Genomic DNA, 13,124 nt, shown 5'->3' on the forward strand with positions numbered 1-13,124 from the left:
AGGTCAAGTCATGTCGTGAAGTACCTTGTCCCACAAAGGCTCACTGTTCAGGGAGTTGACTGGAAAAGTAAGCCTATGCCCCTGGGCAGGGTCCCCATAGGGAGTGTCCCACACCCTGCCATCAGGTCTATTCCTGGTGCCATGCAAATTCAATTTGCAAGACCCAATGCTCTGGAAATGTCAAGAGCTAATGGAAATGTACCAGGAAGTGCACACCATAGCAAAGGGAGAGGATGGCACAGAGACCTATGCTATGGGTTAAGGGGCACGGAAAGGCAACCTCGAGCACAGGGGTCAGTCACCTCTTTCACAAACAAGGCAAAAGGTCAATGCTCTCAGCTCTGGGAGCTTAAAGGGCTCTGTGGTTCCTAAGCCCTGCAGCTGCAGCCAGAAGCAGCACTGAACAGGATGTAAATGCTGAGTATAGCGATGTCAATAAAACTTTATTTACAAAACCAAATTAGTGGTGGTGCTGGTGGTGGTGGTGGTGGTGGTGCTGGTGGTGGTGGTGGTGGTGGTGGTGGTGGTGGTGCTGGTGGTGGTGGTGGTGGTGGTGGTGGTGGTGGTTGCGGACTGGTTCATTTCAAAGCATGCTGGAGTGGCATGGCCACTGAGCATCAGGAAACACAGAAAGGAATGCGACCGGACGCAGGGCTCCCAACACCCTAGACGTCGACCTATGGCACTGGAACAGGGTCCCTGAAGGTAAGTCTGGACAGTCAGATAAGGTAAGTACATTTTATTACAAGGAAATGGGACAAGATAAATCTTCTCTTCATCTGGCTATGCTTAAGCATCTTTAAGAGTGCAGGGAATTCATGTCTATCAGTCTGGTTTAGAAAAGTGTTTAGAGACAGCAAGAGTACACTCCTTGGTTCCCTTATGAGGGTTCCAGGGATTCTGATATCTGGGTCAAAGTGAAAGTTAAGGAGAAAAAGGCTGTCAGGCAGGGCAAAAAGATTCCAATTTCTGGTCTCTTTGGGCTGTAATTTTTACTGTGTTCAAGGCCATGGATGCAGACAGGGTAATAACGATACAGAACAAGAAGCTACAGCTTCATTAAGACAAAACGAAAGTAAAAGTTTTGCCCTCTGCACCACTGCCTGAAGCAGGTTTTTCTAAGTCTTTTCCCGAGGATGGCATGTTGACCATTAGATTCACACGATGATAATGACGAATTCACCTGCTTTTTCTTTTCCTATAATTAGGCCAGCATCGATTCAAGGTGTGGCCCAACCGACTTATTATAAAGGATGATACTGGTTGGTTGAAAAAGGTAGTAGCTTTCTATGAACCATATATTAAGTTTTTATGTATATTAAAATTAATATTGGAAAGAACAGTGGTAGGAGAGGAAGCTGGAGGACAACTGCTGCAAATGCTTGCTTTTGAAAATGCTAATGAAGAGTACAGGAGAGCGTTATTACTTATAAAGGAGGCTGGGGATATTAATGCTTATATGAAGGCATGCAAGGGTATCTTTTCTGAAAATGGAAAGATGGATAGTTGGCACATATTGATCCAGATAGAGTTATTAAATTATATGTTTAAATACTCTTGAATATCCTACAGGCACTTTCGCTCAGGATGAGTTGCCTTTAGAATGGATATATATTAAATAAAACTTTAACCAAACATTAACAAATTATGAGGAACAAATTTCTTTAATTATTCAGCAAGGCATACACAGACCTGTTACTCTGTGGGGATATGATTGTGCTGCTATTGTTTTCCCATTAAGCAAAGATAAAGTGGAATATTTAATGCAGATGTCTGAGGTTTTTCAATTAGCCATGATTTCTTACACTGGAAATATTGAATTTCATCCTCCCCATAGTAAATTGTGGGATTGCTTTAAAAAACAAAAAAAAATTGATAAATACACTAATTTCTGTTGATCCATTACCATCAGCCTTTACTGTGTTTACAGATGGCTCTAACACCAAGATGGCTTATTGGACCAAAGATTAATTTTGGGGACAAGAATCTTCTTTTGGGTCAGTACAACAAAATGAATTATTAGCGGTAATTAATGTATTCCAGGATTTTACTCATGCCGTAAAAATATTATAGCTGAGTCCGCTTATGTTGTAGGAGTAGTACAGAATATTGCGACTGCTGTTGTTTCTACATCTAAGCCTATATTAAATGTTATTCTCACATATTAAAGGACTATTGTTATTATGAAACTCTAGAATATTCATTACACATACTAGATCACATTCAAAATTTCCAGAATCTTTAACACTTGGCAATCATATGGTAGATCAATTAGTGGCATTTGCTACCCCAGAAGAACACAGTCATAATCATGCCAATACAGGATATTTACATATTAAATATAAGCTTCCCTATTCTCAAGCCAAACAAATTATTGCTAATTGTCCTATGTGTCAGTCTTCACGTATAAAATGTGTTCCATCTCAAATTAATCCCAGAAGGATGCAACTTAATACATCGTGTCAGATCGATAAAACCCATATTTCTGAGTTTGGTCGCCTTTCACATATAGATGTAATCATAGATAATTTTTCAAAATTTGTGTGGGCTACACCATTGCCAGGAGTACGCACTGCTCATGTTATACAGCATCTATTGGAAACTTCTGCTGTTATGGGACTGCCTTCTAAAATTAAAATTGATAATGGACCAACATATATTTCTTATCAATATAAACAATTTTGTCAATGATATCATATTGTACATATTACTGGTACAGAACACAATACACAAGGACAAGCTTTTGTTGAAAGAATTCACCATACCCTGAAATGACAAATTATAAAATTAAAACGGGGGAAAAGAGATGGCCTTATGCAACCTGAATGGAGTTTGCAGAGCAGTCCCAGAGCTATATGGCACAAGCATTATACGTTATTAATTTTCTTAATTTACCACAAGGTGAAGTTATATCAAGAGCAGATAGACACTTTGTTGAACTTCCCCCCAGAAGGCATGGAACAGACAGTATGGATAAAAATTGCCCGGGATGCTGAATGACAGGAAGGGACATCATTGTATGTAGGGGAGAGGGTTTTGTCTCATTACAGGATGGGAGACTATTCTGGTTACCCGGGAGATGGATCCAAGCACAGAATAATAAGAACTGCTCCCTACCCTCAAAGGAATCCAGTTAAACCAGCTACATTTTCTCCTGATGGATGTTCTCAGGAGATGAGGAGGTGTCCTCCATTACTGAGGCCCTGGCTTCTCTTAGTGTCCACAAACAACAATGGATAAGGATCCGTGCAGTGACAACCCTATTACCTATGTGGGGTCAGGTGAAGCGATTAAGCACTGAAAGGAATAATTTTGTCTCCTTCAGGAAAGTCCTTTACTGCTGAGCACTTATTCTCAGCAATGTGTGTTTTACTCATGGTTTCTTCTGCTGCAGCCAATGCCAGTTATCGGGTTTATATTGCTTATCATGATGAAATCCTACCAATTTTGTGTTAGTAAATATATGGATAATGACACAGAACATGATTGGAAGTTAATTCAAGCCTATTTAGAGGGTAATGAAAGTGCTTCAAAAGTAATTAATGCCTTGAAATATGATGTTCGAATGTCTTTTGGTAAACAGCTAGAAGATACTACCCCTATGGAAATAGCGAAATTATTGGCTGATCAATTGACAGGATTAGATCCCAAGGCTTGGCTTCAAAGGATTTTCCATAGCATGGGAGGAGCTAGTTTTGCCATAATCTTATGTACATTATGTATTATGTTGCTTTATTTTTACATGACTAAACCCCTACAAGGACCTTTAGCTATGTTATGTAAAGTGTTACTTTAAAACAAAAGAAAAAAGAAGGAATTGTTAAGACATAGAGATGCAGCTCCCAGGCAGGGTCAAGAAAGGCCTGGTGCCAGATTCAAGTAGGGTCTGGAATGCCGCCCTGGAAAAGAAAATGTTTTTCTCACTTGGCCTTAAATTATGTTCTGCTGTGTCCCGTTTTGTGGAAGTGGTTCTAACGCTCTCTTGGTAATGGTGAGTATATTTTGATTATAATAAGAGAGGTTATTTGTTATATGAATATCTTTAGGAGAAGCTTTCGTTTATTCGTCTTTCTTTGTTTAATCTTCCCTCATTGTTCCTGGTATCCTGGGAATAATAATCTTATGGTATCTTGACACAATGAAAATTGTAGTAATGCATATTCTTAGCTTAATAAGGATTAATAAAGCTTGCAACTGCGTGCAGTTTCTTCTGCCTTTGCTCTGCACCCCCTGTGTCCTGGGGGTATGCGACCATACCCAGGGCCCCAACTCACTACACATTGACAATGGGTCACCCCACAAAACACAGAAGCATCTACCTTAGTCAAAAATGGACATTTTATTGAATGCATACACTAACACTGATTGATCACATCCATAGCTAAGATACTAGGGGCAGATCCGTGGCCCAAAATACATTCCTCTAAACCTATAAAGCAAAGAAAGAAAGAAAGAAAGAAAGAAAGAAAGAAAGAAAGAAAGAAAGAAAGAAGGAAAGAAAGAAAGGAAGGAAGGAAGAAGAAAAAACACAAAAAACTTAAGCTTCTCATAGGAACTTCGCAGGAAGTGTTGTCTGGCGGTCAGTTCTGATTAGGCCATTTTAGATGAAACAGTGCATAGTGACCCTTAATGTGATGGGCCCTATATAAAGCTTTTTGCAATATTGGAATTTTAACAAACCTCATCCAGAACATACAGCAGAGGCAAGGATGTGATCACCATGTCCTTGCTCTCTATCAGGTTATTTTTATGTGTCCTTGATTGTCAGGCATAGAACAGCAACAATCTGAAATAGCTGGTAGACATGGAACAAAGTGGCTAAAACTATAGTTGTGGGTTACACACCTCAACTGTCAAAGGCTAATGCTGTCCTCAGAGACCTCGGAGGCCCCTCTTGTAAGACTGTCTATTGGAAATGGAAGCACTGACTTCAAAGTGAACCGGGCCAGCCAGGGTGAGGGCAACATGGATACGTGAGACCCTGTCTAAAACCAGCACAAAAACCAACCCTTCATTCAAAGCATCATCTATTAATTCTTTATTATTTACCACTTTCTCCCTACCAGCCTTTCAGTCTGGAATGGTAGAAAAGGACTGGGAATGTTCCTTCTATTCTAAGGACCTTGATCTCTCTTTCCTTAGGTCCACATTAAGAACACATGCAAATGGATATCACCATCTGAACAACTTAGTATCATCTACTCAGTATATCTAGCCTAATGCTGTGCTATGACAATCTCAAGCTTCCCTGAGTTTCCCTGACCTAGCAAGAAGTATGAAGTACTGAGGCCACACCCCAGTGATCCTTTCAAGGGGTTAGAAGAAAGCCGTGAGAGATGCTCCACTTCTTTGTCCTTAGATTAAATCACATTGACACAATGTGGGTGGACTATTTAACCAGATATGTTTCTCCCACCCCACCTTTCTGAGTTCAGACCATGGCAGAATTCATGCCCCACCACCCTAGATATTGAGTTTAGTGTTCTCTGGTATTTTGTCCTTCCCTTCAAACTAAAGTATTCCTTTTAGGATCCTCTAGAGAGCTGTCTTACTGGTTATACATATTGTGTTAAATTTATTTTAGTGTGCATTAGTCAGCACAGTAGCTGGGCAGCTGCCTGCCCTCCATGGTATCAGATCTACTTTCCAAACAATAACGCTAACTCTTACAGGCTGTGTAGCATCTTGGCTGCTCTTTGTTCCACTTGGACAGCCCTCAGGACCAGGATCTCCTCTCCCTTAACCATGGCTGCTGTCCTCTTCCTCTCTCCTCTCCATCACACGTTCTTCCTTTATTCTATGGCAGCTTCTTCTTCCTTCTTCCCTCCTCATGATCTTCTCTAGCAAAGCCCTCAAAGCTCACCTCCCCCATCTCTCTGCTGTGTAGCTGTTGGCTGTTGGCTTCTTTATAATCACAGTTAACTGGATCAGGGTCAGTTATTTGGGGTTAACCAGTCCTGAGTTCCACAAATTAGCATTAAAATACAAGCAGAATTAGACCAATACACTACAGGGATTTTTGTTTGTTTGTTTGGTTGGTTTGGTTTAATTTTCATTTACCTTTTTACTTGTTATTTTATTTTTGGCTATTATTATTAATCGGTTATTTTATTTATTTACATTTCAACTGTTGTCCTGCTTTCCAGACTCCCCTCTTCAAATTTACATCCCATTTCTGCTCAGCTTTGCCTATGTGACAGTGCTCCCCCACCCACACATATCCATTCCCACCTCACACCTCTAGGATCTGCCTTTGGTGGGCAACAGGCCTCACCTTGAACTATAGAGCATCCTTGCATACACATTGGCTGGCAGTTTGGCCCCTGGGAGCTTGGGGATTAGGGAAAGAGGATCTGGTCAGATATTAAAGCCAATGATTGCTGCTTTCTCTTCTTTTTCTGGTTATAGGTGAAATTATGTTTGTGTGCTTCTCTTTTTTTAAATTATTGAGAGAAGATTAATTTCTTGGTTTTTCTTGGGTATAGTTTAGTTCATTGTCTTGGAGTTTTCCTCCTATTAGCCTCAGTTGTGCTTTCTTACAGAAAAGAATTGTTTAAATTTGGTTTTGTCATGAAATATCCTGGTTCCTCCTTTTATGGTGATTGAGGATTATGCTGGATATAGGAGCCTGTGTCTGCATTACATCTGCCCAAGATTTTCTGACTTTTAGAATCTCTGTTGAGAAGTCTGGTGTAATTCAGATACGTCTGAATTTATTTGTTACTAGATATTTATACCTTACCCCTTTTAATGTTCTTTCTTGATCTGTGCATTTAGCGTTTTAATTATTATGTGAATGGAGGAATTTTTCTGGTACAATTAGTTTGATGTTCTGTAGGCTTGTTGTACCTTTATGGCCTTTTCTTTCTTTACCTTATGGAAGTTTGCTGCTATGATTTGTTGAAGGTGTTTACTGGATCTATGAACTAGAAATCTTAATTCTCTTCTCTATCTATTATCCTTAGGTTTCAACATTTAATTGTGTCCTGAAATTCATGGATGTTTTGGATTCAATAAACCATACATGTTTATCTGAGATGGGTGTTTTGTGCTTTGTGGGATGACCTCCTTGACCCCAGGCTGCATGAAGAATCTCAGTTGACAATGGGGACATAAATTATGAGTATGTGTAGCAAGACCCAGGCCTCTTCCAGGTTCTTAGATATTAACTGAGAACCTCAAATACAGTAGTGATGTGATAGTGTGGTGTGAATCTAGTTACTATTCTCTATTTTGATATAGATGACTCTTTTTGTGTCATGGTCAGCTTATAATGACTAGAAGACCTAAGCTTGAGAATAACCAAAGACTACATTGCTTCTCTAGCAGCTGAGCTTTTAAAAGTCCTGGTGTGACAGCAACTGTTGGTGGACATTCTGGATTATTCCTTCTGTACTTTAACTCTCTGTGTCACTTCCACCATGAGTAAGTTAGTTCAATTCCATAAATTGGAAATCCATCACCTGGAAGAAATACTCTTTTTTTTTAAGATTTATTTATTTATTTATTTATTTATTTATTTATTTATTTATTATATACAAGTACACCGTGACTGTCTTTAGACACACCAGAAGAGGGCATCAGATCTCATTAGAGATGGTTGTGAGCCATCATGTGGTTGCTGGGATTTGAACTCAGGACCTCTGGAAGAGCAGTCAGTGCTCTTAACCACTAAGCCATCTCTTTAGCCCAAGAAATACTTTCTGAATATGATCTGAGATTGGCCATGGAAAAAGGGTAGCTTGAACTGTCCCACCTGGGTTCTGGGCCTGCACAGGCCTGCTCTCCAAAAGAAACCTGTGTTCACAGCTGTTGGCTGGCTAAGAAAGATTTCACGAGACGTGATACACAGCCCTTGGACTTCTGCTTCAGTCATCTGCACAATTTTTCCCGGACGATATCCTCATACCTCCAGCAGGCGGGTGATGAAGCTGTCCACTCTCAGCTCCCCTTCAGCCATCTTGTGGGCACCAGACTCTCCTCCCTGCAGCAGGAACAAGGGCTTCTCCATGGTGGCTGCAGCAGCAGTGGTGGTTTGGCATTCTCACCTAGGAGGCCCTATGCCTTTCTACCCCAGTTCCAACTCAGCTCAGGCCCGGGCCTTCCCCCATCCACTTCCCACGGAGCAGGGAGAGCAGCACCCACTAGAAATAAAAGGGAAGCCCTTGGTCCTGCCAAGACTGAACCCCCAGTGAAAGGGATTGTTGGGGGGAGGGTGGTAATGGGAGGAGGATGGGGAGGGGACACCAATAGAGAAGGGGAGGGGGAGGGGTAAGGGGGATGTTTGCCTGGAAACCCAGAAAGGTAATAACAATTGAAATATAAATAAGAAATACCCAATTTAATAAAGATGGAGAAAAAAAGATAAAAGTGTCACACATTTAAAACAGAAGAATATGGACCCTAATTTTAAAGGACAGTTCTGTCAATTAACTAAACCTTTAAGGAAGCTCAGAAAATCAGGCCAAACAATATTTTCTCGGTTTATGTATCTGTAATGTCGCATAAATAATAATGTCCGTTTCTTGCTGTTGTGGAGGGAATTAAATAGATAATATGTAATCATGGAAATTTTGAAGTACCATCCATTTTTCTGTTCATTAAATCACTCTTCCTCATTTCATTGATCAAGTATGTATGTTTTCTTTTCATAGTTACATGTATAATAAAACCAGCATAAAAACCTTCAGAATTGTATAAGCTTTCACTTTTAACAAATTAAATTAGTTGTTCTTTGTATTTCTGCTGAACATTTAAATGTTCTTTATATGTCCCAATGCAAGTTTATTAGGTACCTATAAACTTTAAACTCTGTTCCTGAGAGCATGAGTACTATTTAATCATATAGTAACTACACTCAGGCTGTCTTTGTATTAGAACCAATTATATCAGACTCTAAGAAAAATTACTATTGCGTAAAAGTTTGTGTGTGTATGAGTGTGAGTGTCTGTGTGTGTGTGTGAGTGTGTGTGTGTGTGTGTGTGTGTGTGTGTGTGTGTGTGTGTGTGTGCAGTACATGACCAAACAACTTTCAGGAGCCATTTCTCTCCTTCTGTCATGTGGGTCCCAGGATGTAACCCAGATGTTTGACTTTGGCAATAAATAATATTACCCACTAAATAAATAAATAAACAAACAAAAAACAAGCCACCAATCCACTTTAAAAGTAAAGGCCAGAAGTTCACAGAATAGTAGCATTGGCCTTACCATATCCTTTCTTTGGGGATAGGAAAATTAATGTTCTGAAATCCATGACTTTCAGGAATTGTGATATTCATTGAAATTCAATTCCTTTGCAGATGCTCCAGTTGTTGTGGCCAATTGCTAGAAAGGTCAGCTTAAGCTTGCAGGACGCCCACCATCCCTCCCCCCACCCCACCTCCACAGAAAGCTCAAAAGACACTGCCCAGAACTTACTCCACATTCCCAGAACCACTTTCTTTGTCCATCATTTCCTTGAGACGAAAGGTCAGACTCCTTCACCCTAGTCTCTCCACAATTGACATTCGCCCCTCCCAAAACACTTCTAAGACTGGAAAACATGTCTTAGGATGTATCTGCCAGACTCGGACTGAGAGAAACTAGGGCACTGGTTGTCACTACAACATTGGTGACATAGCAGAGGATGCCAGAACTCTCTAGGAGACAATAGAATGTCCAAGAAGGGACAGCAGATGTCATGGGGAGAGGACTTTGCCTCCCTGCTAATGTTCTCCCTGTACTGAGCATAAGCTGAGGTGCCCTTTCCAGGAGACTTTCCCGGGGCAGAGCCACTGAACACCTCCTGCTTCCAAAGCCAAATTTTCCTCTAGGCTTGATTATAAAAACCTTAGTAATTCCTATGCATCTAAATGAATGTTTCCTTCCAAATCCTGCCCAAAAATGTCTCATCCTAACTCAAATTATCCTTCTTCACCAATATTAGCCATTAAAAATTCCTGAGAAATAATACCAGTTTGAATATGCAGTCAAAATGTTCTCCTGTCTTATTATGTACAGGTGCTTGAAATCACATCAAGAAATAGCCTGCATGGAAGGTTGCAACATGGGTGTGTGTTAGGGGAACACTCATGAAGCCTTGTGCTTAGCATTCAACGGTTGCCACAAAATTCCTTAGGAGGAAGACTTGAAATCATTATGGTGCTAGAAACAGTGTGGAGGCCAGTTGGCAGAGGAAAGTGAAACATTAGAGCCACCAGTGAAGGCTCCTGTTGGGCCCTACCTTGGTGTTTCCCTCCCCCCTCACTGAGCCTTTCAGCCTGCTATAGGAAGAAATTGTTTACACCTTTGACAGCTGCTCTTAGCCCCTGATTTGGGGCTGGGATTTTCCATGGCACCCTTCCTCCCCACTGAGCTTTCCTGCTTCTTGTTTTTAAGAAGCTGTTTATGCCCCTGATTGGGCTGGAACTTTCACCACACAGACTTGTCCTATTTTCCTGTTTGGGGATTTTCACCTGCCTTGTTGATTTTCCACGGCTTTTGCCTTTGGTATATAAGGAGATCTCAGTAAAGCCTTGGTGGCACTCGCTAAAAAGGGGTGACCCGTGTAAGTGTTTTCTTTCAACCCCACAAACCTACACCTGATATTCACACACTGTTGGCACAGGCACTGACAATAGGTATCACAATAGAAACTAGTAACTAGATTTAACCAAACTATCACATTAATGCTGTATTTCGTGGTATTTTTTTTTTTTTTTTGCTCTCCTAGAACCTGGAAGAGGCTTGGGGTTTTCTAATCCTACTCATAATTTATTATCCTTCCCAACACTATGGGCTTTGTTCTGTTAATGCTAACAGCGGCATCCAATACCTAGGATATTTTCTACTGACATGTGTGACATGAGACAAAACAGTCCCTGTCATCCCTCACCTGAATAAACTTCCTTAGAGGACTGTGTAGTTGGAGGGTCCTTCTTTCCTCTCCAAGATCGAGAAACATTTCCAGTCTTCAGACAAGTGTGTCAGCCATTGTCCAGTGACTGTGTTGAGATGTCCACATTGTCAGCTGAGTGTCGTCATCCAGCCTGCCCTGTAATTGTTGTAGATGATTAATAGGGTTCCAGCCCTAGGATTTAATTCAGTGCTACAGTACTTGCCAAACATGCTCAAAGCCCTAGCTGCCACCCTAGTCCTGTGTGCTCTAGAGAAAGAAAATAAAGAACCACATTGTCTATCAAGTTTCTCCTCCAATAGAAGGAGAATCTGCATCCAGTCTTTTAAGTAACTCTAAGCCCCAGCTTCCCCACAGCTCCCTGCATCGATTGCACTATTGGTGCATTTTCAGTAATTCTCACTTTCTTTTTGGTGTGCAAAGAATATGCACCATGTAAGTAAAGTGTGTGTGTGTGTGTGTGTGTGTGTGTGTGTGTGTGTGTGTGTTCATCCATGAACTCACTATAAATTATTATCAAATGACCCAGAAGACCGTGGAGAAACCTGTCGATGTGCATGCAGAATTATGTTACTACCGTTCCATGGCACCTTGCAGGTAACACTGAAATACTGGGCTGCTTTAATAGAGCCTAAAACCAGGCTATGCATGGTTTTCGGTGAGATTGTGATGTGCAACACCACAACAGAGATCAGCAGAAGCTTCATTTTTTCCATGCTGCTGTTACCAAGTGAGGCAAAGCCTCATCCCATAGAGAGTCTGGTAGGATCTGATGAAAGGAGTAAACTCAGGGTTGAAATCAAGCCTTTAGAAACAAAGAGAAAAATACAAAGTCAAGGAAAGCAAGAGCTGTCTTTTTCTTTTCTTCCTCTTTTTTTTTTTTTGAGAAGATCCACAAGAGAGACAACCCCTTCCTCAAACTAACAATGCACAAGAGAGACAATACATGAATTAAAAATCAGAAATGAAATGAGGGACATAACAATAGACACCGAGCAAATTCCAAAATCATTAGTTCTTACTCCCGAGGACTTTACGCCAGAAAACTGGAATATTTATTCGATATTGTTGATTTTGTAGACAGATAACAATTACCAAAGTTAAATCCAGATCTGGGAAGGTATCTGAATAATACCCCTAAGAAAATAGATACACTCATTAAAGGTTGCATACATTATATATTATATTGCTTTCTTTTTGCATGATTAAACCCCTTCAAGGACAATTAGCTATGTTATAGAAAGTGTTACTTTTAAAACAAAAGGACAAAGAGAGAAATTGTGGAGTCACTGAGATACACTTCCCAGACAGGATCAAGGAAAGATGGCTGAGAGATGCAAGCAGGGGCTGGAACGCTGCCCTTGAGAAGGAAATGTTTTTCTCACTTTACCTTACACTATGCTGTACTGTGTCTGTTTTTTGTGGAAGCAGCTCTCATGCTCTCTGGGTTATGACAAGTAGATTGTGATACTAGGAAGAGGGGTGATTTGCTATACAGATATTTTAAGGAGAAGCCTTAGCTTACTCTCACTTCTTTGCCTAGTCTTGCCTCAGTCGTTCCTGGTATCATGGGAATAACGACCTTATTATATCTTGCCAAAAGGGAATGTGAGGTAATGCATATTCATGCCTATATAAGGGTTAATAAGCTTGTAGCTGCATGCAGTTGCATCTGCCTTTGCTCTGCATCCCCTGTGTCCTGGTTATTTGTGACCGTACCTGGGCCCCCAATGCACTAGCTGTTGACAAGCATCACCCTTCTCAGTGTTAGGTATATATTTTTTTGAAATCTATGATGTGGAGGCATATTACAGCAACAATATGAAATAGCAGGCGGGCATGTATGAAAATGCTGTGTTTAAGCTAGGTGTGGGGACAAGTCCTCAAAAGGAGCTGTTAAGATGGGAAACAAATAATGCATTTGTTGCTGGAATTGAGTTGCCTCAGCTGTGTTGCTCTGCCTGCTCAGTGTCCATTCAACCTCACTCTGTTTCTACAGAGGAACTCAAGGTTTGCCCCAGCCGCCTGTGAGCTGTGATATGGGCAGAGAAAGGCCAGGACACAGTGGTGATTTACCACTCCTCAGTTATGCTGAATTTTCCACTACTGTACTTGTATACACAAGTACAGTGTGGTCAGTTATTATAGATATTTGTCATTTCTTACAGAGGGCAACTATGATTGACTACACCCAATTCTATAAAAAACAAAACTCAGGAAACCTGGCCCT

At 40.8% G+C, this 13,124-nt stretch overlaps 1 protein-coding gene across 3 annotated transcripts in view; it reads left to right on the forward strand.

Moving 5' to 3' along the window:
• Nucleotides 1-500: 500 nt before the first annotated feature.
• LOC147999103 (disks large homolog 5-like) overlaps nt 501-13,124 on the forward strand; it is a 98,154-nt gene continuing 85,530 nt past the window's right edge. Inside the window, exons 1-3 of one of the 3 annotated variants that reach the window (XM_087596124.1) lie at nt 514-705; nt 1,209-1,276; nt 1,931-1,997. The gene's annotated coding sequence lies outside the window, so the exon portion shown is untranslated. Of the gene's footprint in view, nt 706-1,208; nt 1,277-1,930; nt 1,998-13,124 lie in introns of all 3 variants that reach the window. The other 2 variants (XM_087596125.1, XM_087596127.1) reach the window with 2 other exon arrangements.

Source organism: Rattus norvegicus, chromosome 19, assembly GCF_021556685.1.
Source record: "Rattus norvegicus strain SHRSP/BbbUtx chromosome 19, alternate assembly SHRSP_T2T, whole genome shotgun sequence".
Taxonomy (NCBI): domain Eukaryota; kingdom Metazoa; phylum Chordata; class Mammalia; order Rodentia; family Muridae; genus Rattus; species Rattus norvegicus.